Raw genomic sequence first — 25,577 nt, forward strand, 5'->3', positions numbered from 1 at the left:
AGCGGCAGTGGGAGGCCCTATTAGCTAAAGTGGTATCTCAGGTTAAGAACAGTTTCAGGTTAAGAACGGACCTCCAGAACGAATTAAGTTCTTAACCCGAGGTACCACTGTATTGTTGAAGTCGTCCATCGTCTTCAGCAGCAAGTGAGAAGGTGTGTGGGTGAAGCACAAAATGTAAGGATGCAAACTGACCTCTGGAAAAAGACAAATTTGCTGAAAAGTTTATTCTAATTGGCTGGTTTTGCATTAATCTTTCCTCATCGTGCCCCTATCCTTTTCCATCAACATAATGAAGCCCCCTCTGTGCCTAGCTATGTTGTGCTGGAAGTATATCCCTGGCTAACTCAAATATTAATGAACATTCTGTGACAACACAGCAGGTAGCCAGTGGCTGAGGATTGGTGCTCATTCCAATAAACTTGAAGGTATTGCTCTCTGGCACCTCTTGACTTTCAAGTTTGCAGCTGAGAGGCAACTGCAAGCTGAGTTTACCTCACATTTGTCTTAGTTTTCAACGGTCCCTGTGACATTTTTTGGTGAATTGCTACTAGTTTTCAGGAAATATACATTTCCGATACTTTAATTTGACGCCTCATTCATATATCTTGAATATTTTGGAAGGGAAGTTTTTTGCTTTTTTAAAAGAAATTTTTCTTGGCAGGCTTTTAAGTATCTCCTGGTGTCTTTGCATGTTTTATTGCTGCCTTTTTCATTGTTTTATGGATAATCCTCGATTATTGTTGTATGTTGTTTTGGAAAATAGCACACAAATGGAAATGTGTATATTGATATGTAACATGCATAACAAAAGTACATAATCTTTGACCAAAGATATGCATATTTCCATTATGCATATTACATATCTATATGCACATTTCCATCTGTCTGCTATTTTCCAAAGCAACATACAACAATAATCAAGGATTATTATTTTATTGAGTTGACATCCTGGGATTTTTCACTGAAAGGCAGCAGTATTTGAAATAAAACAAACCAACTGTGCCCTTGCAGCGCCATAATGCAAGAGGCAGCATGGCATGCTAGATTTGACACAAACTCATTTGAATTGAATTGAGTGCCGGTATATTAATCTGGTAAGCTCATAAAAAATCGCTGCTTTCTGAGATACCAGATTTAAGGCATCCCCCCCCCCCTTTTACAGGAATGGAAACATCAGCATGTCAAACACTTGACTGATTTTGTGGCAGGAGGAGATTTTGATTCTGCTTGTCATCTCGGGAAAGCGAGCGGGGGTTGAGTCTCGAAAATCATGCCACACTGTGATGCTTTCAGACAATCTCATCTGAGAATGAATTGCGTTCCCCGCTTATGGTAGGGACAAGATCAAAGCGAAGATGGCATCCATATGGGTATATTGGCAAGCCACTGTTTTCCAGGTGTGTGTTCTATTCTCTTCTGGTTCCTTGGAGCTGCCTGTGAGCTAGATAATTATACAACAGAACAATGAAGACTCTTGAGGACCAGTAGCTAAGGGCAACAATGCTTATGCAAATCTTATCCACTCTGATCACACTCCTGCTGCACTGGCTTCATGAACCAGCTGGACCTAAAGTTTTCCTTACAAAGGAAGGAAACAGGACCCTGCTAATTTAAATCTGAGGTTCCAAAAGGGAGTGTCAGCTGTGTTTTAATTTTCAATGCACTCTTCTTTAAAAAGAAAGAAGGAGAGAAAGTCGCTAGCAGAATTAACAGAGGAGAGACAAAAGGACACCTCACAGAAGAAACAAACCCAATAATTTTAAATGAATGGTTTGTGGGCATTGTTAAGTTGTTTTAAATTCCTGTCTCTAAATAAAACATTATTGTATATCAGCATATGACAAAAACGATGCAACAATACATCTTCATTTTAAAACAACATCAAATTCTTGCATAAATATAGTAGCAAGGCATGTAATATGTAAAACCAGCATAACATTCACTCATTAAATAAAGCTTGCACTGTTTTTCAAAAGGTGTAATAAAATTTTTGTTTAGGTGTGCAAATTATTATTCTTACATTGTGCCCCAAAGAAAATTAGAAACAGTAAGGTATTTTAGGTGGATTGCACTATTTATACTTTAAAATATATACTTTGGAAAGATAGAATTTTGATCCAAATCATAGCATTTCAATGATCTGAATGTGAAAACTAAATATTTGCAAAACAACAACAACAACATCAACAACTTTAGTGGATGTGTGTATCTCTCTTTCCCCCTGTCTCTGGATTTATACACAGAGTTCAGCTAAAACTCCCATTTTAGCATTGTAGCTTTGTCCTGGTGCTACTACAGTAAAAACATAGTCCTGACCTGCAGTGTGAAAAATGCTAATACCTTAACCATCTGTTGATAAACTCTTACTGTTGTCAATGACATATACTAGTAGCCTTCCATCATCTCAGACCAGGACCTACATTTAACCTCATCCTGCAACATGCGCCCCACTTTTCAGTGTTTACTATAAGTCTGTCCCTCCATTTCCCTCAGCAAAAATAGATCAAGACAGAGGATCAGAGTGAAGCCATGCTATCATTCACCAGCATCTGATTGCATTATACCTGTACAATGAATAAAACATTGTTACAGGGTTTTTTTTAAGTAGAGGCTAGATGGCCATGATCGGGGATGCTGTAGTAGTGAATTTCCTGCATCACCAGGGTTGGTGTGTTAGGGATTTTGGGGGAGAGGTAGTACTTCTAGCGGGGGACACGTTGTGGTCCTCCTGGGGTAGGTTGTCCACCTTTGATCCCCAAACCTGCACTCAGCTCTCACCTGTGGCTCATAGAAGCTGTTAGTAAGTGACAGAGATATACCCCAGGAAATAGCTTTGACTGGCTGGCTAAACCAGGTGAGGTTAGCTGATGGGTCTCAAACCCTCGGTGAGTTAGGGACTTCCCCTGCGTGTGAAGACAGGCTCTGGAGAATTGAGCCGATGGGACCAATAGTGGGTGGTCAAGAAGGCTGTTCTGCATGCTTTGTGGAGAGAAGTGAGGGGCAGATGGGGTTCATCATCCTGGGAAGGTAGACCATCTAGAAGAAGGGAAACTCTGATCCTAAACTTCTGCTGCCTTCTGGGGTATCTTTGGGAAAACAAAAGGCAAAGGAACAAACCCTACACAAATCTGGAGTGGAGTCCCACTTGGATGACGCCTTGTGTGCCTCTTTCCAGCAGCTCCTGCTGCCAAGATGGTGCCAAAAATATTGCACTGCTTTTCTTTGGAACACACCAGCGAGGCTGAGAGGGGGGTCCTGTTGTCTGTGCAGCCTCCATATGCTCTTCCCAGGCTTGTGCGCCAGAGGTGCACTCTATTGTGTCTCGAGATGCCAACAACAATCAGGGTTAGACAAGATCAGCCTTTCCCAATCTGCTGCCCTCCGGATGTTTTGGGCTATGAGTCCCATCAGAGCCAATGGTCAGGGGTGATGGGATTTGCAGTTGAAAACAACTGGAGGGTGCCAGGTTGAAGAAGACTGGACTAGATGTCTTTTGTGGTCCCTTCCAACCCTATGACTCCTTTGATGCTCAGATTTGTTTAATAAAAGCATGCACCAATCTGTGTCATCTCCAGGCAGGGCTGAGAAGGACTTCCGCCTGAAACTATGGAGAGCTGCTGCCTGCAAGTGTAGACAATACTGACCTAGATGGATCAATGACTTGACCCAGTATAAGGCAGCTTCCAAGTTCCTATGGTGACAGTACTATGACTCCTGAATGTTTTCTGAAGGACAAATGCCCCTGCAGTCTCCATAACAAAATCCTCCCCCCTGACACACACACACACACACACACACAAAATAGAGATAGATAGATGATAGATAGATAGATAGATAGATAGATAGATAGATGATAGATAGATAGATAGATGATAGATAGATAGATAGATAGATAGATAGATAGATAGATAGATAGATAGATAGATGATAGATAGATGATAGATAGATAGATAGATGATAGATAGATAGATAGATAGATAGATAGATAGATAGATAGATAGATAGATGATAGATAGATATAGATATAGATATAGATATAGATATAGATATAGATATAGATATAGATATAGATATAGATATAGATATAGATATGGGATTACAGTGGTACCTCAGGTTAAGTACTTAATTTGTTCTGGAGGTCCGTTCTTAACCTGAAACTGTTCTTAACCTGAAGCACCACTTTAGCTAATAGGGCCTCCTGCTGCTGCCGCACCGCCAGAGCACAATTTCTGTTCTCATCCTGAAGCAAAGTTCTTAACCCGAGGTAATATTTGTGGGTTAGTGGAGTCTGTAACCTGAAGTGTATGTAACCTGAAGCGTATGTAACCCGAGGTACCACTGTATGCAGCTTGTAATTGTGGTGTCCAGAATTCTCCTGTAAACTGAAGTGAATTTAAGTGATTTTTATTTATTGTTGTTGTGTGCCCCTGCTCCTTCCCTCATTTCTCTGAAATGATCCACGTACAATATGTATGACAGGCAGGTTTACAACAGGGATAGCTCTTCTGTCCATAAACAACAGCATCCAATATATTAAAGCCTACTTCACTGTTCCCCTAAGGAGCCAGAGATGGCAGCTTTCGCCTTATTTTTAAACCTCAGTGTGTTTGTTGATGTACAGGAAATCCAAGACTATGGACATCTGGCTTTCCTTCCCCGCTTTGCCACAAAGGTCCATTATGGTCTGTGATGAGCACAGCCTCTTCTTTATATGACTCCATTTCCCACAGAAGTTGAGGTGCCCCCGCTTTTTTTCTAACAGGGATTTGTTTCAGAACAGACAATTGCAAACCATTTTCAATATTAAAAAGAAAACGTGTCTTGTGGAATGGCAGCGAGTGTGTGGGAGGGAGGGAGAGCGAGATGAGGGTACTTGCCTTTAAAGCAATCTCTTCTATTGGGGAATCCTAATGAGAAATGTAACAAGCAGGAATGCTAACACAATTTCAGAGGAGTTGTGGGAGTGAGGGATCAGTCCCAGCTAGTTGCAAGAAGTATCGCTTGCAAACCTCTCTTTTGACTGTGTTGCCTCACCTTTCCTCACTTACCTGGGTGTTAATCCAGGGCTCCGTTCTGGTTGCTGTTGCCAACTTCTTCTTTCCTAACAAAAGAGGTTTAAAGACTGTCTCAAGGCAAATCTAAAAAAAAATGTAGTATAAACACTGGGAAACACTGGCCTGCGAGTGCTCCAGTTGGAGAACAGCCTTTACCAAAGGTGTCATAGACTTTGAAGACACTCAAACTCAGGACGCAAGGGAGAAACGTGCTAAGAGGAAGGCACGCTTGGCAAATCCACACCGTGATCAACTCCCACCCGGGAACTGTGGAAGGATGTGTGGATCCAGAATTGGCCTCCACAGTCACGTACGGACTCACTGTTAAAACCGTGTTTATGGAAGACAATCTTACTCGGCTATGAGTGATTGCCAGAGAAGAAGAGTCCAGGGCTGGCTCAGACCTGGACAAGTTCTTGGCATGGTGTTTTCAATGTTCCCTCTCCATATGAACTATCTCTTGCCATGTTTCCCCCTTGTGGTACTTACACCATTTCCCCCAGCTTCTGGCACTGCATTGTGTGGCACAAAATGGCAGCTACCTGGTTTATTTTTTGTCCTTCTTTTGTTGTACGATAGCCCCTCCATACTACAATAATGTAGTATCATTGGAAGCATCGCAGAACAACTGATAAAGCAGAAGAAATCCACCACTAATCCACTATTATTGTGTCAAGAACACATTGCAGATAAAGCTGGCACTAAAACTCAGGTCTGAAGGGGCCTTTCACTTCCAGACTGAGCAGAAATTGTTAGAAGTTGCTGCCAGCTCCTCCTGGGTAACTTACCTACAGTAGAAATGGTCACTACATGTTGCCCAGGTACCAGCATTTTTAAATTTAATTTAATTTTAGTTTTAAGAGTCAGCAACCCAGCTTTCAGGATGGCTCACACTCCTGCTGGAAAAGGCAAGGTTATCTCTGAATCTTTTTTCCCAGCCAGAACTCAACTGAACTCAGTTCCGGCACCTCTCAGGTGGGAGCCATTGCCATTCAAAGAGAACAAGCAAGATGTTCATGGTGAGTTCTGGCACCTCTTTTTCTAGAAAAATAGCACTGCCTTCACTGTTGGTGTACCTATCACACCACTGTCCAGTGGACAGCAGGAAGAAATAAAACATCCTCGTGCTTAATTAAATTAAACAATGAGAAGATATTGAATTATTTGGGTAGGTTTGAACAATTTGGGGCAATTAAAATGTTAAAAGTTAAATAAACCTTGTGGATGGAGGAGTGTTAACATCTATAAAATTGTACATATGGTTGATTTGAATATGTTATTATTGATTATGTATACCCAATGCATCAGCCGTCTGGGGGGGTTTCACTGTTTGTGTTTTGATTGTTGGTAAAAAATAAAAATTTTAAACATTAAAACGACGACGACAACAACAAATTAAACAAAGCCAACACCACCGTAGTCCAGGAACAATAACCCCACAAAATGTAGTAGATATAGAAGGAATTCCAAAAAAGCTGAAGTACATTACTGCAGTTTGACATCCTGAACAACATACTAAAAATCCCAAGCAATTCCACTTTAGCAACTGCCGCCATCTTGGAAAAATGGTGACCATTCTATGAAAATGGAATGTGACCATTTCATGGGTTCTGCAGTACCTAGAATCGTGATTTTGGAGTCTACAGCCAGGATGTCTTTCATGGGTGCAGTTGGATGACATTATGGATGGCAACAGTCTTCAAGAGCTGTGGGAAACTGTGTGTGAAGAGCACAGTGGTGCACATGCTTAATAGCCATGCTTATTCTGGACTCTTACAGACATATAGTCTGGAAATTACTGCAAAGTTACTGAAAATCGTAAGCAATGCATCACAGCTTGAAGCTATGCACTTACTGCCGAGCTGGTTGTATGACAGGCTAATCAGGTGGGTTTAATCCTATATGAATAGGAATAAGCCCCACTGAAATTAACAGGACTTTGGAGTAGACCTACTGATTCCCACTTAAACCAGCAAGTCTGCATCACAGTCTAAATGCAACGATTACAGTTCTAGCAGCAGGCCCAGCCTCATCCCCACATCCGAATCTATTAAGAGAGACACTGGCACCTTTGTGGAATTCTGCTGCCGGAGTCAGCTGCAGATCTTGGAATAATCATCCGCAAATATTTGAGAACAGCCTTAGCCAACAGGCTGCACAGAAGAGACTAACAGTAGGAAAGTGATTTGGGATTATTACCTTTTGTTGTTTGCTTTTTGAGATGCTGAAGTTAGAGCTCATTGCCACTGAATAAACAGTATATTTAGGCCTATTATTTCCCTTCATTATTGTCGAGCAGCTCAATAAAACCAAATGTGTTATTTGTCCAGCACAGTAACAGTGTATTTCCTTAATGACACAACATCATTGTGTGCCTTAGGAAACAGCTGCACAAGCCAGGAAAGTGATGACACATACTTGGAATTTTCTCCATCTCTCAACCATGTTTTTGATGACTATCCCATGAAATGAATAAAAGCTATCCGGTGTAAATGTTAGGCAGGTGCTGTCCAGCTGCACAACAAACACGGAAAGTGTCATTCATGAGAACATTATCTATCTTCTCTCCCTCAACCCCTCCGGTCGCTCCCCCCCCCCACCCCCGCTCCCTTCCTCACCCAGGCATTGGAACGTATTGCAGTGTTTTTTTCTGTTGAGTGCGTAAAAATGTGATTTTGCCAAGCCTTTTGCTCCAGATAATTTCTTCGATTTCTTTCCTTCCGTAAGGTGGTTCTGTGTGTGGGTTATCTGTGCTTCATTCTCTTCACGATGCTTCTGCATCATTGCAGACTGATTTCCTATTTGTGGCATCTTACGTCATGGATGGTAGCTGCTATGCTTCTTAAGTATTTCTTGATAGGGACAGTGATATACACTCATCCATTGGAAATCTATATGGCAGAAATCCATATAACTCAGTGGCAATGGTTCCTTCTCAGATTCAGTGCTAGGAAATGGCTGCAAACACATACCCTCCAACATTTATCTGAAGAAAATAGGCACATTCTATTTAAATAATAATAATAATAATAATAATAATAATAATAATAATAATAATATCAATTATACCCCGACCATGTGACTTGGTTGCCCCAACCACTCTGGGCAGCTTCCAACATATATAAAAACAGACTAAAACATTAAATATTTTTTTTAAAATCCCTGTATAGGGCTGTCTTCAGGGTGTCTTCTAAAACTTGTATAGTTACTTATCTCCTTAGCTGGGGGGGTCGCATAATTCCATACCCTCCAACATTTCTCCGATGAAAATAAGGACGTTCTGAGGAAAAGTGGGACCTTTCAGGATCAAGTAAGAAACCGGGATGGGTACTTTAAATCCAGGACTGTCTATGGAAAATAGGGGCACTGGGAGGGTCTGCAAGCAGAGTATTCCATAAACAAAGCTCCACATTCAATTTTTTTGCATCTCCAGGTAGGTCTGGGAAATCCTGGGAGAAGGATCCTTGACTGAATCCCTGGAGAAGTGCTACCCATCAGTGTAGATCAGGTATGGGGAACCACCAACCCAGCTTGAATTCAAAGTGTCCAAGTGGCCCATGGCGGTACGAAAGCCAACAGAATCCAGCCTACTGCCTGGAAAAGGTCCCCTACTCCTTGTGTATGTAATGCTGATCTAGGAGGACCAATGACAGCTGCCTAATAGAGCAATCCTAACTACTATGGTTTCCCCAGTAGTGATGTATGGAAGTTACAGCTGGACCATAAAGAAGGCTGATCACCAAAGAATTGATGCTTTTGAATTATGGTGCTGGAGGAGACTCTTGAGAGTCCCATGGACTGCAAGAAGATCAAACCTATCCATTCTTAAGGAAATCAGCCCTGAGTGCTCTCTGGAAGGACAGATCCTGAATCTGAGGCTCCAATACTTTGGCCACCTCATGAGAAGAGAAGATCCCTGGAAAAGACCCTGGTGTTGGGAAAGATGGAGGGCACAAGGAGAAGGGGACAACAGAGGACGAGATGGTTGGACAGTGTTCTCAAAGCTATCAGCATGAGTTTGACCAAACTGCGGGAGGCAGTGGAAGACAGGAGTGCCTGGCGTGCTCTGATCCATGGGGTCACGCCTGGGGGGAAAAATAATTTCCCCCCCTTTATTTCCCCCCCCCCCAAAATCTAGGTGCGTCTTATAGGGCGAAAAATACGGTATCTTAATTGTATTGAACTATAGGCAGTTTTGTAATGTTATAGGAGTTATTCTATACATTCATTTGTGAACTTATAATAATTTTATTATAATTTATTATTTATTCCCTGCACTTCTGGCTGGGTTCCAACTCTGGGCGGGTTCCAACACATATAAAAAACATAACGAAACATCAATCATTAAAAACCTCCCAATACAGACCTGCCTTCGGATGTCTTCTAAAAGTGATATAGTTATTTATCTCCTTGACATCTGATGGGAGGGTGTTCCACAGGGTGGGTGCCACTGCTGAGAAGGCCCTCTTTGAAACGCAATGGGATTTATGAACATTTTGACTAAATAAGCATTTTTTAACACTTGCATTTTTTTCATTGTGTTGAATCTGCAGTTGTAATTCTCTTTCTCCTATTTGTTAGTTTCATGCTGCCCCTTCTGCTTATTTACCAAAAGAAGCGCAATTTGTGTTAAAACGCCATTTTTATATCAAAATCATAATTTCAAATGTGACTGTGGGAATTTAATCACTGTTAAAAGCTTAATTTTTTTAAGCTTTTAATTTTTTTAAAAATATATATGTATCTATTTATATATATAATTCAAAGTTATTTTAGCTTTGCTTGTGACCACGCTTTCTGCAGACAGAGAGCTAGTAACTGTTAGGTACCCCTTAAAATGAAGGGTGTGAATGAGTCGGAAATGCAAATCCTTTTAGATCACTAGTGCTATCCTGAAAGTATAGGAGAGCAGAAAAGAGACCCTGAATACTTCCTATTCATTCAGTCCATCTGTGACCTGATTTGAACCTATATATCCAGATGTCAGAGGCTTGTGAATAAGTATATTGTACAAGCGTTGTTCCTTTCTTGCCCTTTCACTGTCAAGGACTGCTTGCCCAGAACTGGTGTTTTTAAAACTTCAAGAGTCAGCTATTTAGAATAAAGATTCATCTTTTCAAATAATCCCATTACTCTGATCATTGTGAGTCACTTTCATCCTCAGAAAGTGAACAACTGCTTCAAATAAGTTCTCGCAGATAACTCTAGTACAGACCTGGCACCAACATTTATGTTAAATGTAAAATCAGAAAAAAAAAATTTTTTTTCAAGTCAAGTTCCGCTCTCAACATTTGGGTAGGTCATACTAATATCCACCTTGTCCTCAGCGAATCTCTTATATGTTCATCCCAGACAAGGAAAACTTAAATTTTTCTGTTTGCTCAAATGCCCACTCTTTCCTTTAAAACTATGTATCTATCCCATGCAAAACTCTTTCAAGCCAAGGCCAGATACATTGGCGAATAAATGATTGTTGCACAGTTTAAAGGTGCAGCGCAATATTACACATCAGAAGGAAATGGCATTGATGAAGACTATAAAATCCATTATGCTTTGCAACTGCCAGGAAAACAAACTTGTGTGATACCATCTGGGGCAAGCTGATAGATAGCACTGAGAAGTGAATTATTGGAACACACATGGAACTTTATTTCCATGGAGTTGAGCGGTGGATTTTCCATGGAAACTGCAAAACAGCTGTAATATCTGCTGGTTATTATCAAGCTGAGCTTTTTTCTTTTCTTCTTTTTTTGGAATGGCTGCAATTTTGTAGGAATGCCTTCCCTCCCTCCATCCCAGTTATCTACAGGAAGGAGACTACATTTAATGATTTGAACCTGCCCGCCCCTATAATGTCATGTAAACTGCAAGCACCTGTTACTTCAAATACCATTGCGAAGGCTTTCCTCATTAAAATAAGGCCATGGAAAAGCAACAGGAAAAGCAAGGGAGTCAGATATCTGTTGAACACAGCTTGCCTATCAGCATTCGAGTGATCGCTAAATTGCCATTGTCTACTCTACAACAGCACATGACTGGGAAAAAGAGAAGATTTTTCTGGACTATAGAACCCATAAACTGAATTTATTATGATCTCGAGTGAATACGGCTTATGTTAAATAATAAATCTGATGCCTGCATAATTCATCGCTTTTCTTTTCTTTATTGTAGTTAGAGACACAGGCAAAGATTCCATTTTCAGCAGAAAACGGGGTTGCAGTGGTGGTTTTCTGCATTACACAGAAAACTGTACAATAGACAAGATTCTTGAAATGTTAGGTCTTTGAGATACTGAAGTCTGGTTCCCACGTGGTCCCACAGTTTCACATGTGCTGGGAGTCGGGTGGTAGGAAGCCCGACCCACATGTGTATAGAACTATCCTTGCGAAGCAGAGCTCACTTTTATAGGAACAAAGGAAGCTGCCTTATACTGAGTCACCATTGGTCCAGCTAGCTCAGTATTGTCCCCACTGATTGGCTACCAGTCTTCAGGGCTTCAAAGAAGGTTCTCTCCTAGCCCTACCTGGAGATGCTAGGGTCTAAACCTGGGATCTTCTGGTGCAAAGCGTTGCTCTCCTCCTGGACTTTGTTGCTTGATATTTCACATAGGGTTCCAATAGGAATGGGCCAGCTTGCATGAAGCCTTCCCACTTTTTGCTGTCAACAAATACAGTGGTACCTCAGGTTAAGTACTTATTTCATTCCGGAGGTCCGTACTTAACCTGAAACTGTTCTTAACCTGAAGCACCACTTTAGCTAATGGGGCCTCCTGCTGCCGCCGCGCCGCCGGAGCACAATTTCTGTTCTCATCCTGAAACAAAGTTCTTAACCTGAAGCACTATTTCTGAGTTAGCGGAGTTTGTAACCTGAAGCGTATGTAACCTGAGGTACCACTGTACTGCATTTGTATCCTACTCTTTCTCCAAGATTCTCAAGATGATGCACATGATTCGCCCAATTCCAATTCCACCGCTTTCCCTGACAAAAAGTTTCCATGCCATCAACAGCAGAAAAGAAAAATTAATAGGAGATAACGACTAACTCAACATTACTCGGTGAGCTTTCTGAGTGTGGAATATTCACCTGGGTTTCTTTGGTTCAAGTCCCAGAATGCCTTGCTACAAGTATGTCATGGAGTTTTACTCAGTATTGATCCAGAGTAGAATCCCAACGTATACTTAGCAGAGTAAAAACTTAAATGCGTTGCAGGATTCCCCAAAAACAGACCAGAGGCAATTAATATTTCATCCAGCAGACCTTTACTCACCGCTACTGAAGGCAAATGAGCATAATGGTCACAAATTCAATACATTCTGGATTGGCACTGTCCATAAGAAATCCAGTTGCAGCGGACTTAACTTAAACTTTCAATAACTTATATATAAGTCTAAACCTACAGAACACCACACCAGGAAGAAAGAGAGATAGAAAGAGAAAGTGAAAGCTAGGCTCCTTCTGGTCCTACTTTTATACTCAGCATGACCTTGACAGAAAGAGATAAGAAAACCAGCTTAAACCAGCTGTACTCAGCTTCTCTGAAGGAATAACCCAAACTTCATGAACCTCCTGCTTGTTTCTTTCACACAGAGAAGCTTCCAAAACCCTCTTGAATTAAATAGAATAGGAAAGACCTCTACACATCAGATCAATACTTTCTGCACTAAGAAATGCAAACTAAGTATTCCACCCCTTGATATTTTGCCTTCTCCTGTGACCATAGCATGGATCTAAGAAGGCACCAATTCCTATGTCCATTGCATCCAGTGCTTTTGCTGCAGTTCAGTTTCTCCCAAAATGAAAACAAAAACCTATGTTTTTCATCTTGATGTCCACTGTGGCAGAATTTTTACAGAATCAGTTGTGTAACTAATTACATTATTGTGGGTATATAGCTCAGTTGGTAGAGCATGGGACTCTTAATCAGAGGGTTTTGGTTCGAGTCACATGTTGGGCAAAGATTCCTGCATTTCAGGGGGTTGGACTAGATAGCCCTCATGGTCCCTTCCAACTTTACAATTCTATGATTCTATAATTTAAAATAAAAAGAATTGTGTGAATCCTAAAATAAAACAAAACCACTCTCTCAGGTATCAAAGGAAATGACATATAATGTGTAAGCTTGTAAGGTATTCAACATCATAGATTTCAATGCAAATGAAACACATTGAAAATGCAGGGAAAGTCATATATTTGCAGACTGAGAACAACAGCAACCATGTCTATTGATCATATTCACTGGGTGGATTTCCAGTTCAGACATGGTACAAATAAGCAAACATTGGCTATTTCCTCTCTAGTTTCATTTCCACTGGAATTTGCTGACGTCCTTAGTCCACAGCGATGCATGTGCTAATGGCTCCATTTCCTAGCTTATAATTGCTTGTAAGATGGCCCAAGAACCATATATTACAATTAACATTGGAACTTATTACAGAGTCTTCCAAAGTATGTTGGAGGAGACTCCCAAGATATTTCCATGCCGTAATAAGAAGCGGCTGCAAAATGGCACCAGTCCTGCATAGATATCAAACCTCATAGCAATTTCTTGTTTGGCTCATGCTTCGGTCAGGATGATCCGGCCTTTGCAAATATGCTTCGTCCTTATCCACGCGCATTTCTCTGGTGGCAAACTATGCATACAGATAATCCGTTGTGTGCGGGCAGCCGTCCATATTCATATAGTTTTTGCAAGGTATTAAAGCTGTGAAAACAGAGGTATGAGCGACAGATGAAGCATAATAATTTTAAGAATGAATTATTAAAACAGCCAGGCATGTAAACTACAAATCATTGCGAAACCCAGGCCTCTACCTCGAAAGACGGGGAGTTATGTGGCTAAGTGCCATGCAACTGTAAATCCAAAAGGACACTTTCTACCTTCTGTATCTTGCACTTCAGTACGATGTGCATTCAGACAATAATTCATTACCTTCATGATGGGTATTAGAGAGATTTACAGGATGCAATTTCGGTTGTCATGAGGTAATGGCAACAGTTAAAGGAACATCTATCCAGGTGGTTTTGATATATAAAACGTGCAGAGGTTCAAAAATTCCTTGCACTGGAATTTGACAGAGAATCATCTAAAGCACAGTCTACAACTGTACAGACATGTGCATTGCAATTAGTCATGGTTATGTTGCAATTTCAGCTCGGTGAAGCTTTGTTCTCCTTCCCAGGTGTTTTCTGGCTTCTCATGACATTATTTACAGGCTAGCAATATGGAATCTCCTTGTGCATGTGAAATATTTTTTGAGTTCATTTCTTTTGGAAGAGTATATATTTAGAAGGGAAGGCTTTCATTTGTTTTGTGTAGGATTAAGAGAGCCACTTAAAATGAGACCTTTCAAAGAAATGTCTGTCGGAGTGCTTCTTCCCTAGTCTTGTTCTTGTGACTGTTGAGAGGAGGGGCTCCTTGTTGTCCCAGCGATGGGTTTGGCAACACAAGGTAGGGCCTTCTCTGCAGTGGCTCCCGGTCTCTGGAATTCTTCCCCCCTGTAGGAAGAGATGGCAATTACAGCTCGGAGGTTCTGTTCCCAGTTAAAACTTGCATATTTTCTTCCTTTGGAGGAAATTGATTTGCTGGTGAGGGCTCTAGGTGCTGCTGATTTTTTAAAAATTGTTTACTGAAAAAATATTTTTATTTATTACAAATGCTCAATGTGTTTTAAGATTTTTTAAATAATATGTCAGAAGATTGAGATTGTTATGTGTGATGAAGGGCAGTCTGGAAATTCAGTCTCTCTTTCATTTTTTACTCTCTCTGCCACCCACTGACTCGATGGGGTGTGTGTGTTAGAAGCCACTTCCCAGAGATGTTTGGATCACCTTTGGGATGAGGCATGCAACAGCTTGATCTTCCCCTCTCATGTGGTTCAGGAACCCTGTTGTGGGCTGCATTAATTTTAGTTCCCATGTGTCCTGCAGGTTCCCCGTTACTGGCCTAGATATGCAGCTTAAAGAAATGGCTGGGATGGAGGGAGAAACCACCTTTCCCTTCATCAACAATACATATTCCAGCTAGATTCCCCACTCCACAACTCAATTGAAAACCTACACTAGTGGCCAAAATTGTGGAAACCTTTTGGGGAAAGTGTATTTCCGAGGTTTAATGGCTCATAACACTACTTTTCTTTTGGAGTAATACCATAAAATTATATATCAACGTTAAGATAATTTAATGAAGAATGTAATGCAACAAAGTTTGTTCGATTATCTGTATTCTGTCAAAGGTTATAGCCAACTAACCAGAAAAAGGAAGCACAACTTGCTTAGATTGATATGCAGTAGCTTTCCTTAATTTGAATGTAGCCAATGAGCATGAGTGTTTAGAGCATAGTAGGCAAACTAAGGCCCAGGGGCCGGATCCAGCCCAATCACTTTCTAAATCTGGGCCACGGACAGTCTGGGAATCAGCATGTTTTTACTTGAGTAGAATGTGCCCTTTTATTTAAAATGCATCTCTGGGTTATTTGTGGGGCCTGCCTGGTGTTTTTACATGAGTGGAACGTGTGCGTTTATTTAAAATGCATCTCTGGATTATTTGTGGGGCACAGGAATTTGTTAATTCCCCCCCCCCAAAATGTATATACAGTCTGGCCCCCCACAAGGTCTGAGGGACAGTGGACTGGCCCCCTGCTGAAAAAGTTTGCTGACCTCTGGTTTAGAGCATCAATCAGGTGTCATCTTGCTTTGGCACTGATTCAATCAGGTCACAGTAGGATTCAGCTATTGATGTTCTGGAGCTGAGAGGAAGACATTTGCCAGTGTGTTATGTGATTTCTAGCAAGTTGGTTGGCATTTTTTGTTCTTTTATTTAGTGAGCTTGCAAGATGTAATAAAATTACGTAGATATTCAGCAAGTCAGTGAGGCTGGACAAGCAATGGGATAAGGAAGGTGTTTAGAGAAATTTGGAGGGTTTGAGAAGGGTAGAATTTGTCTGATGGAGATTTATGCTTTCTAGGGGAGAAGCATCTCCTCTTCTTCCAGAACTTCCCCATCAGTGACGGGAACTTCACCTGGAGGGAACTGGAAACAAACAAACAAACAAACAAACAAAGAATTCCTTCCAGTAGCACCTTAGAGACCAACTAAGTTTGTTATTGGTATGAGCTTTCATGTACATGCACACTTCTTCAGATACCTGTATGCATGCACACGAAAGCTCATACCCATAACAAACTTTGTTGGTCTCTAAGGTGCTACTGGAAGGAATTCTTTGTTGTTGTTGTTTCGACTACGGCAGACCAACACGGCTACCTACCTGCAACTGGAGTGAACTGGGAAACCCTTCCACTTTCAGAGCATCAGAGCTCTGCACTCACAAAGGATCACTGCCTCAGACAAGCGTCTCTAATTTGGATCTTAAAATAGAAGCATCCACATCTAAAATTGCAACCTACATACAGTACAAACATTTGTGGTTTTGTCAATGATGTAATTGTGTTCCTGCAATGGCGCATATTTGCCAGAAGATGGAGTCACAGCACTTTCTTGCTTACGTTTCCTTGGAAATTGGAACTAGCCTGATAAGACTGCAGTGATGGCCCATGCTGCTTACTTTCCTGTACATTCTCTGAATTCCCTCCAAACTTTGAATTAAAAAAAAAAAAAGTTTTTGTTTTTAAGCACTCAAGCCAGCAAGTGCAGAGCAATGCTACACTACATACATGGGTAGTGTATTGTCGGTAGGTCACACCTAGATACACACACAGCCGAGTAAATTGAGCCTGAATTCTACAAGCATAGATTAATGTTTCTGACTGTGACTGGAAATCTTGGCTACTTGATTCAAATGTGCAGGGAGAAGAGAACTCCAGTTCTTGAGAGCCAGTGTGGTGTAGTGGTTAGGAGCGGTAGACTTGTAATCTGGTGAACCGGGTTCGCTTTCCCGCTCCTCCACATGCAGCTGCTGGGTGACCTTGGGCTATAATAATAATAATAATAATAATAATAATAATAATAATAATAATAATAATAATAATAATTTATTATTTATACCCCGCCCATCTGGCTGGGTTTCCCCAGCCACTCTGGGCGGCTTCCAAAAGAATATTAAAATACTATGATACATCAAACATTAAAAGCTTCCCTAAACAGGGCTGCCTTCAGATGTCTTCTAAAAGTCTGGTAGTTGTTGTTCTCTTTGACATCTGGTGGGAGGGCGTTCCACAGGGAGGGTGCCACTACCGAGAAGGCCCTCTGCCTGGTTCCCTGTAACTTGGCTTCTCGCAGTGAGGGAACCGCCAGAAGGCCCTTGGCGCTGGACCTCAGCGTCCGGGCAGAATGATGGGAGTGGAGACGCTCCTTCAGATATACTGGACCGAGGCCGTTTAGGGCTTTAAAGGTCAGCACCAACACTTTGTTTTTTTTTAATAAATTTTTTATTGGTTTTACAAAATTTTATAGAACAAACAAACACTTAAAAAGACAAACATACACGTATAATTTCATATCATAATTTCATAAACCTCTTTTCTGGGACTTCCCCATACCCCCCCTTTCTGCATCCCAATGTCCATAATTTTATAGCAACTCCCATTTGTTACTTTCCAACCTCTGTCATCTTAGTCATCTCCATATTCTGACCTTATATCACTGTATCCCTTTGTTCCTGAAAACCACAACACTCTAACATTCATTAAGTTTATAATAGTCCTTAAGATAACTTTTAAATTTTCTCCATTCTTCTTCCGCCGTCTCCAGCACCAACACTTTGAATTGTGCTCGGAAACGTACTGGGAGCCAATGTAGGTCTTTCAAGACTGGTGTTATATGGTCAGACTTCTCTGAAGTCTCTCAGCCCCACTCACCTCACAGAGTGTTTGTTGTGGGGGAGGAAGGGAAAGGAGAATGTTAGCCGCTTTGAGACTCCTTAGGGTAGTGATAAAGCGGGATATCAAATCCAAACTCTTCTTCTTCTTCCTAAAGACCAAAATCATTTCCTCTAATAGCAAACTTTCAGATTCAAAATGAAATAGGACCACTTCGGAATAAGGTTGTCATTTCTATTTTCTACTTCAGTCTCCTAACTGAATATATTGCACGATCTGCTTCATGTTTCATGTTGTGTATTCAGTTTGCGAAAGTGTGTGTGTGTGTGTGTGTGTGTGTGTGTGTGACATCAAGAAGAATTAAATGGGTAAGCATTTAGAGATCACAAATTCTGTCCTTTAAGAAAGGGGCATCACTTGGTATTAGAGTGCAAGCTGTGCATCCAAGAGGCTTCAGGCTGAAACTTCGACATCTCCAGGTAAAGCTTAGAAAGGCTGGATCAAAAGCAGGGTTGCATGCCTGTGCAAATCCATCTTCCAAGCACAGAGTTTTGCAACCTGAACAATCAGCACTGTGTACACTATACTATAGAGTAGGCTTGCCCCACGTCAGTGGAATTCCTGACATGTCTTGGTTTTTGGGTGTAAAAATGGTGTTGGAGGGAATGTTGCCAAATTGGCAAAATGTCAGAGGAAACCCGAATGTATGACAATACAATGGAAAAAAAAGCAGCTGAAACAGCCCCAAAAGCTTAAAATCACTGTTTAGGGTTAGGTCCCCCCCCCAAATTTAGATGACAGGATGCCAAATTGTTGATGTCAGGAATTTTACTTCTTAAATATGGCAACCCTAACTATAGAGTGGTAATGGACTGGCGAGTGGTGGAGCTTAGTGCTCTGGCACTGGGGGGTGGAGAGCAGGCAGGAGTGGGGCTAGTGCGTGTCCTGGGGGCGTGGCACACCACCTGTGGGGGCAGGGCAGCCAGCGTGAGCGGGAGGGGGGCAGCCGCGATAGCACCCCACTGGGATTGCGCTGCCGGGGGTGGTGCACTCCCCCGTCACTCCTCTTCCTCCGCCAGTGGGGCTGGCTCAATACACCAGCATGGGTTAGTGGTTAAGAGCGGTGGACTCGTAATCTGGTGAACTGGGTTCGATTCCCTGCTCCTCCACCTGCAGCTGCTGGGTGATCTTGGGCTAGTCAGACTTCTCCAAAGTCTCTCAGCCTCACTCACCTCACAGGGTGTTTGTTGTGGGGGAGAAAGGGAAAGGAGATTGTTAGCCGCTTTGAGACTCCTTAAGGGAAATGAAAGGCGGGATATCAAGTCCAAACTCTCTTCTCTTCTCTCTCTATAAGGCAGCAACAATGGAAGACGAGAGCAGGTGCTGAATTTTGGCTTTGCCCAGGGCACCACTGACATTTTTAAAGCCCCAAGTCCACCACAGCTGAAGTTCGCTGTGTAACTTTGAGCCAGTCACTCTCTCTCTCAGCCTAGCCTACATCACAGGGTTGTTGGGAGGATAAAATTGGAGTGTGGGGAGGTAATAACCAATCTGAGCTACTTGGAAGGAAGACCGGGTATAAATGAAACAAGTAAATGATACATTTCCCATCACTGTACCAACCAGATCTACATTTACCTTTTGCTGCAGCACATCCCTTTATGCTTCCTGTTCAGATAAACAGAACTAGTCTAGTCTGAACAGAACTTAGTATTTAAATGCACCTGATTTTTTTATTTTGGTCCAGTGTAAGGAAAGGGAACATAATGTGATGAGCACATGCTTATATGTACAGTACACAGAGCTGCCCTGAACCTTGGTTACAGTAAATTAAGTCTACGTAAACATAGCGAAATGATCTGCAACTCCCTCAAAGTTCAAGGTCAATAATAAATGAAGGTACTGAATGCAAATCTGGTGACAGCCAGTGTGGTGTTGGGGTGAGAGACCCAACTCCCCACTCAGCCTCACTGAGTGGGCCTGTCACCATCTCTCAGCCTAACAGACTTTAAACGGTTGTTGTGAAGATGAAAGGGACAAAGGGAGAACCACAGGTGCTACCTTGACCACCATGGAGGAAAGGAAGGTTATACATGTTCTAATAAAAAGAAGAACAAGGATTTCCAGGGACAACATGGGTCATAAACCTGTCATGTGTTCTGTGTGAAATCAGCCAGTCTTCTTCTTCTTTGGCGATCACTTGTAGCCGAGTAAGATTGTCTTCCATAAACATGGTTTTAACAGTGAGTCCATAAGTGACTGTGGAGGCCAGTTCTGGATCCACACATCCTTCCACAGTGAGGACATAGGTTTCTGGGTAGGTACTGATCATGGTGAGAGTTTGCCAAGGGTGCCTTCCGCTTAGCATGTTTTTCCCTTTCGTCCTGAGTTTGAGCATCTTCAAAGCCCATGACACCTTTGGTAAAGGCTGTTCCCCAATTGGAACGCTCACAGGCCAGTGTTTCCCAATTGTCAGTGTTTATACTACTTTTTAAAGATTTGCCTTGAGAGAGTCTTTAAACCTCTTTTGTTGACCACCAGCATTACACTTTCCATTTTTAAGCTCGGAATAGAGTAGTTGCTTTGGAAGATGATCATCAGGCATCCGTACAACATGACCAGTCCAACGAAGCTGATGTTGAAGAATCATTGCTTCAACACTGGTGATCGTTGCTTCTTCCAGAACACTGGCATTAGTTTGCCTGTCTTCCCAAGTGATGTGTAAAATTTTTCAGAGACACCATTGATGGAATCAAATCAGCCAGTACTAGGAGGGAAAATCTGCCTAGTTCCTACGAAGTGGGATTTGGAGGTCCAGAATTTTTCCTTGCAGGAAAAGGATGATTTCAGAAGACTGAACGTTTGCTCTGTGCTTGTTTCTCTCTCCGCCCCCTGACCCTGTTTTTAAGAGCAGCTTGATATGCCGAGGAGAATCTTTTTCTGTATAATGGGAATAACAATGCCAGGGAAAATATCCCTTGGTTGTTTTCGAGTTAAACTGTTGTTAAAATTGGTGGCTCACAGGTAGATCAACCTTAAAGGTCCAAGAGGTTCATTCCAGCTAAAAGGGAATCACTGAAGTGGCTGTAAAGAGAGAGAGTTGGCTGCAAAGGAATCTTTTATGCTACCTAGAATAAAAGGTGAAGGTAAAGGGACCCCTGACCATTAGGTCCAGTCGTGGCCAAATCTGGGGTTGCGGCGCTCATCTCGCTTTATTGGCCGAGGGAGCCGGTGTACAACTTCCAGGTTATGTGGCCAGCATGACTAAGCCGCTTCTGGTGAACCAGAGCAGGGCACAGAAACGCTGTTTACCTTCCAGCCAGAGCAGTACCTATTTATCTACTTGCACTTTGATGTGCTTTTGAACTGCCAGGTTGGCAGGAGCAGGGACTGAGCAATGGGAGCTCACCCTGTTGCGGGGATTCGAACCGCCGACATTCTGATCAGCAAGCCCTAGGCTCTGTGATTTAACCCACAGCACCACCCACGCTACCTAGAATAGTGCTTCTCATTTTCTGTATTCCAGTGTTTTTCATGCTTGGCCCAGGGATGTGACTCCTAACTGTGAAGTAAAATAGTTGAGTTGTCTCCAGCAGGTAGGCAGGGCAGGCCTTACTTATGGGTAAACAGGGAACAGAAGACAGCAAGAAACATTTTTGTGTGTGAGTAGGAGAGGTTCTTAGTTTCTATATACTCTGTTCACATCTGCCAAGTTCCTAAAAACCCACTGTTATTAGTTCCCCAAAGACACCCCTTTTTGGGGGTGAAAAGTTTAGGTCATGATTTTTAAATTTATTTAGAGGTCAGGGATGTGTAATCACACATTTAAATTTAAATTTAAATTTATTTAGAGGTCAGGGATGTGTAAGGGAAACTGTGAAGGGTAGAAATTAGGACATCTGCATTCTGGATCTTTCCATATATTTTAAAGTTAATAGCAGCTGTCAGAGGAATCAACCTGTGACCACAGTGCTGAGGGATCGGCCACAGGGCCAGCCATTCTTCTGCTCAAGAAGGACACTTTCTGGCTTCAGCAGGGGTGGGGGTGGGGCAGCTGCTGCCAGTGGCATAGCATGGGGGCGCTGGGGCAGTTACCCCAGGCGCAAAATTGTTAAGGAGTGTAAAATTTCAACACCTGGATAAAGGTAAAGGTACCCCTGACTGTGGTGCTGCCTAAATATAGCTCCATGCTTCCGTTGCTGGGCTCTGTTGAAAATGGCTTCTGCATGCAAACCAGGAAGTGACCACTCCAGACAACAGAAGGACTCTTCTTATCTCTGCGGCTGTGGTGTCTTGGGTCACATGGACACTATTAAGCAGTTGAATGTGCAAGCACACTCTGTCAGGTTCCCTCCCTCCCTCTCTCCCACCCACCCCTCTGCATGGCCCCGGGTTCTGGCAACCCACGCTACGCCAATGGCTGCTTCAGTATCTGTCCCCTGATCAGGATCCATGATGCCCAGCCTAGGGAGACACTGGGCAAAATGATCTGTAGCTTGGCCAAGGATAAAGGAAACCACTGGATGCAAATATTCCAGCTTCCCAATGCTTTCTTATAATCAGCATCACTTAGAGTGAGTCCAGAGCTTACTGGTAGCAGGTTGCATGCTTTTTTGTGTGGGTGGGCTCAGGTGCAACCCTCGCTATTCCCAGTTTAAAAAAATATCTCAGACAGCAAAGCTAGAAATGACCTCTGCCTTAATCTTGGTGAGACGCTGCTGGTCAGAGTAGGCCATGCTAGATAGAAATGGGCAGCTCCATGTGACCCAAAGTGGCCAAGATAATGTGCAAAGCAAGGGAAGACATTGTGGTGGTGCTCTCTGGATTCTGATGGGCTACAACTCCCATTAGCCCTAGACAACATGGTCAGTGATCAGGGATGAAGGGACCTGTACCCCAAAGACAGCTGGATGGCAGCACATTGACTGCCTCTGGACAGAAGGAATATGCTTGATATCATTTTCCCCATTAGTATTATTGTGGTGGCATTGTTGCTGAGTATGCAACAATGTAGCATGGACAAGTTTCCTTGTGTTCTAAGAACATGGCAGTGAATGATTTTTAATTGATCCGACTATTTCAGGGATGGGTAGTCTTGCCGATGGAGGGTCCCTAGTTCCCCATTCCTGGGCTCCTGGAAGGGATTAACTCCAAAGTAGAAAACACCTTTCTTCTGCAAGGAGAACTTACACTTCCCACATTGAATGCCCCCAGTCCATTGAACAGATAGTGTCAGGTAAAGGATCTCAAGTATCCGGGCTGGGGACAGGTAAGGACCTCTGCCTTAGACAAGGAGACCTGCTGCCTATCAGAACAGACAGTAAGATCAAGAGTTGCCTCTAATATAAATGTACACATAGTTATTTCGCTCGTTAAAAAAAAATGAAGGCGGAAAAAAATCTCCTTTGCTGTTGCTTTCCTCCGAAACTGCTAAAATTGTGACATTTTTCTTTTCAAGTGCTTTCCTAGCTGCACACTTTTCTTCACATGCCTTTAGGTGACAATCACACTGTTGCATTGTGGGTAGGCTGTCTTTTTTCCCCAGCTGCCCCACTTTCTTTTTGTTGAGATGTTACCCTCCTCAGCAGTCTGTTCGCTGATGGCCGCTGTACTTGTTTCTGTTCCCTCACCCCTGAAATGACATCTAAGCATTTCTTCAGACAACATACCAATTACGCGGGAAGATATTGTTACCTGATAGGTAGATGTTGACCTTTGGTGTGTGTGTGTGTGTGTGTGTGTGTGTGTGTGAAGGTTTCTCCTTAGTAGACATTGGTTAGTTAATGATTTTATAAGGATTTGCTTTACTAAACAGGATGTTGCAATAACTGGTTAAGCTTAAGGCAGCCCTGTTCAGGGAAGTTTTTAATGTATGATATTTTAGTGTTTTTTGGTTTCTATGGAAGCCGCCCAGAGTGGCTGGGGAAACCCAGCCAGATGGGCGGGGTACAAATAATAAATTATTATTATTATTATTAAGAGATGCTGCAGGTAAACATCCCAACTGCTCCAACCTCAACAGCCTTTGACCCCTGAGACTTTCTTCATTCAGACTGTACTCCTTTTATTGCGCTCTCTCTCTCTCTCTCTCTCTCTCTCTCTTTCTCTGTGTGTGTGTGTGTTAAATTGATTGAAGAGTAGGCTGTCAACAGAAGTAAATAAATGATCCCAATAATTCAGCAACATTTCCTATTGCTTGCTAAATCAAATTCTCTCATTGAGAGGGCTTCATACCTTTGACAAAGCTGGGTCGTTTTTTTGTTTGTAACCATCACTTCCCTGACCTATTGACACCACCCTTGGCTCTGTAGTGGAGAGGGACAGGAGAAACAAATAACTAGAGCTATGCACAGCGATTTCAGTTTTCGGACCCAGACACCCACATTGTATGAGTGCAAACTTTCATGTAGTGCAAAACCACCACTGGGTACAGTGAACTACTCTTTATAAGAACATAGAAGAACCTGCTGGATCAGGCCAATGGCCCACCTAGTCCAACACCCTGTTCTCACTTTGGCCAACCAGATGCCTGAAGGAAGCCCAACTACAGGACCACTGTAGTTTCCAGCAACTGGCGTTTGGAAGCATTTCTGCCACCTTCCATTTCCCCCCTTCTCATGACTACCTCGCTGGCTTGTTTGAGTGCGGAAGGCGGAGGAGCCATATATGCTGCCCTGAGCTCATTGGTGGAAAGGTAGGACATAAATGTCATAAACAAACATTTATGGTAATGCAAATCAGCACAGATTGTCATAGCAATGGAGCCAGAGAAACAGCAGGAAGTGTGGGACTGTTGGTGTTTGACAAATGCCATGTTTGTATAAGGCTAGATGGTCCAATGGTCTGGCTAAGCTTCCTCTCCTCCTCTGAGTTGATGCTACCTCATGGACTTAGAGGCCTTCCAGAAGCAATGTGAAGAACATGGCAGCAGAGCAAGGAGTAAATGAAGGATAACCCTGAAGGATACTTTACATCTCCAGAGTCAGAGGTGGGATGTTTCTGAATACCAGTTTCTGGAAAGTGCAGGAAGGGAGAGAGCTCAGAACCTGCTTGTGGGCCTTCCATGGGTATCTGGTTGGCTGCTGTTGAGAACAGGATGCTGAACACAAGATGAGCTACTGGCCTGATCCAGCAGGCTCTTCTTCAGGTCTTAAGAAGGGCTGCAGGTCCTGAGAACACTAGGAACAGGGCTATTTTTTCAGCCAGAACTCACTGGAACTCATTTCTGGCACCTCTCAGGTGAGTGCCATTGCCATTCAAAGAGGACAAGGGTGGTGTTCATGGTGAGTTCTGGCACCTCTTTTTCTAGAAAAAACAGCACTGACTAGGACCCACTTTTTCCTTACATGCCAAAATATCCAAGGCCTCTCTTGGGTCCTTTCTCTAGCAACTACACTGCATTTGGAGGTTCTTGTCTCTGATGCTGCCAAGCTTGACCAATTCCTGCTGCCAAACCGATATAATTCACTGTGTGTATGTGTGTGTAAGAGAGAGAGAGAAAACAGGACACATTATCCTCCCTTTCACAGGCAGTCTTGCCAGTTAACAATATTGGCTGGTCAGCTTTATTCTTTGCAAGAGGTGTTAGCTACACTTTTGAAGTCTTAACAACAGTTCTGCACAGGAATATTCATGTATGTTTATTGAAAGTATGCCAGAGAGTGTTTTCTCTTCTCTTCACTCCCCCCGCCACCCATCCCTTTCTTTTGGTTGTTCTCATCTCCCCTTCTGGTAGGTGGCTCATTACTT

At 42.5% G+C, this 25,577-nt stretch overlaps 1 long non-coding RNA gene across 2 annotated transcripts in view; it reads left to right on the forward strand.

Moving 5' to 3' along the window:
- Positions 1-25,135, forward strand: part of LOC308584520 — a 218,439-nt gene extending 193,304 nt beyond the window's left edge. The window contains exon 3 of one of the 2 annotated variants that reach the window (XR_014006880.1): positions 25,099-25,135. This is a non-coding gene — a long non-coding RNA (uncharacterized lncRNA). Of the gene's footprint in view, positions 1-6,060; positions 6,097-25,098 lie in introns of those variants that run through there. The other variant, XR_014006881.1, reaches the window with a different exon arrangement.
- The last annotated feature ends 442 nt before the right edge of the window (positions 25,136-25,577 follow it).

Source organism: Podarcis bocagei, assembly GCF_964188305.1.
Source record: "Podarcis bocagei genome assembly, chromosome: 3".
NCBI lineage: Eukaryota > Metazoa > Chordata > Lepidosauria > Squamata > Lacertidae > Podarcis > Podarcis bocagei.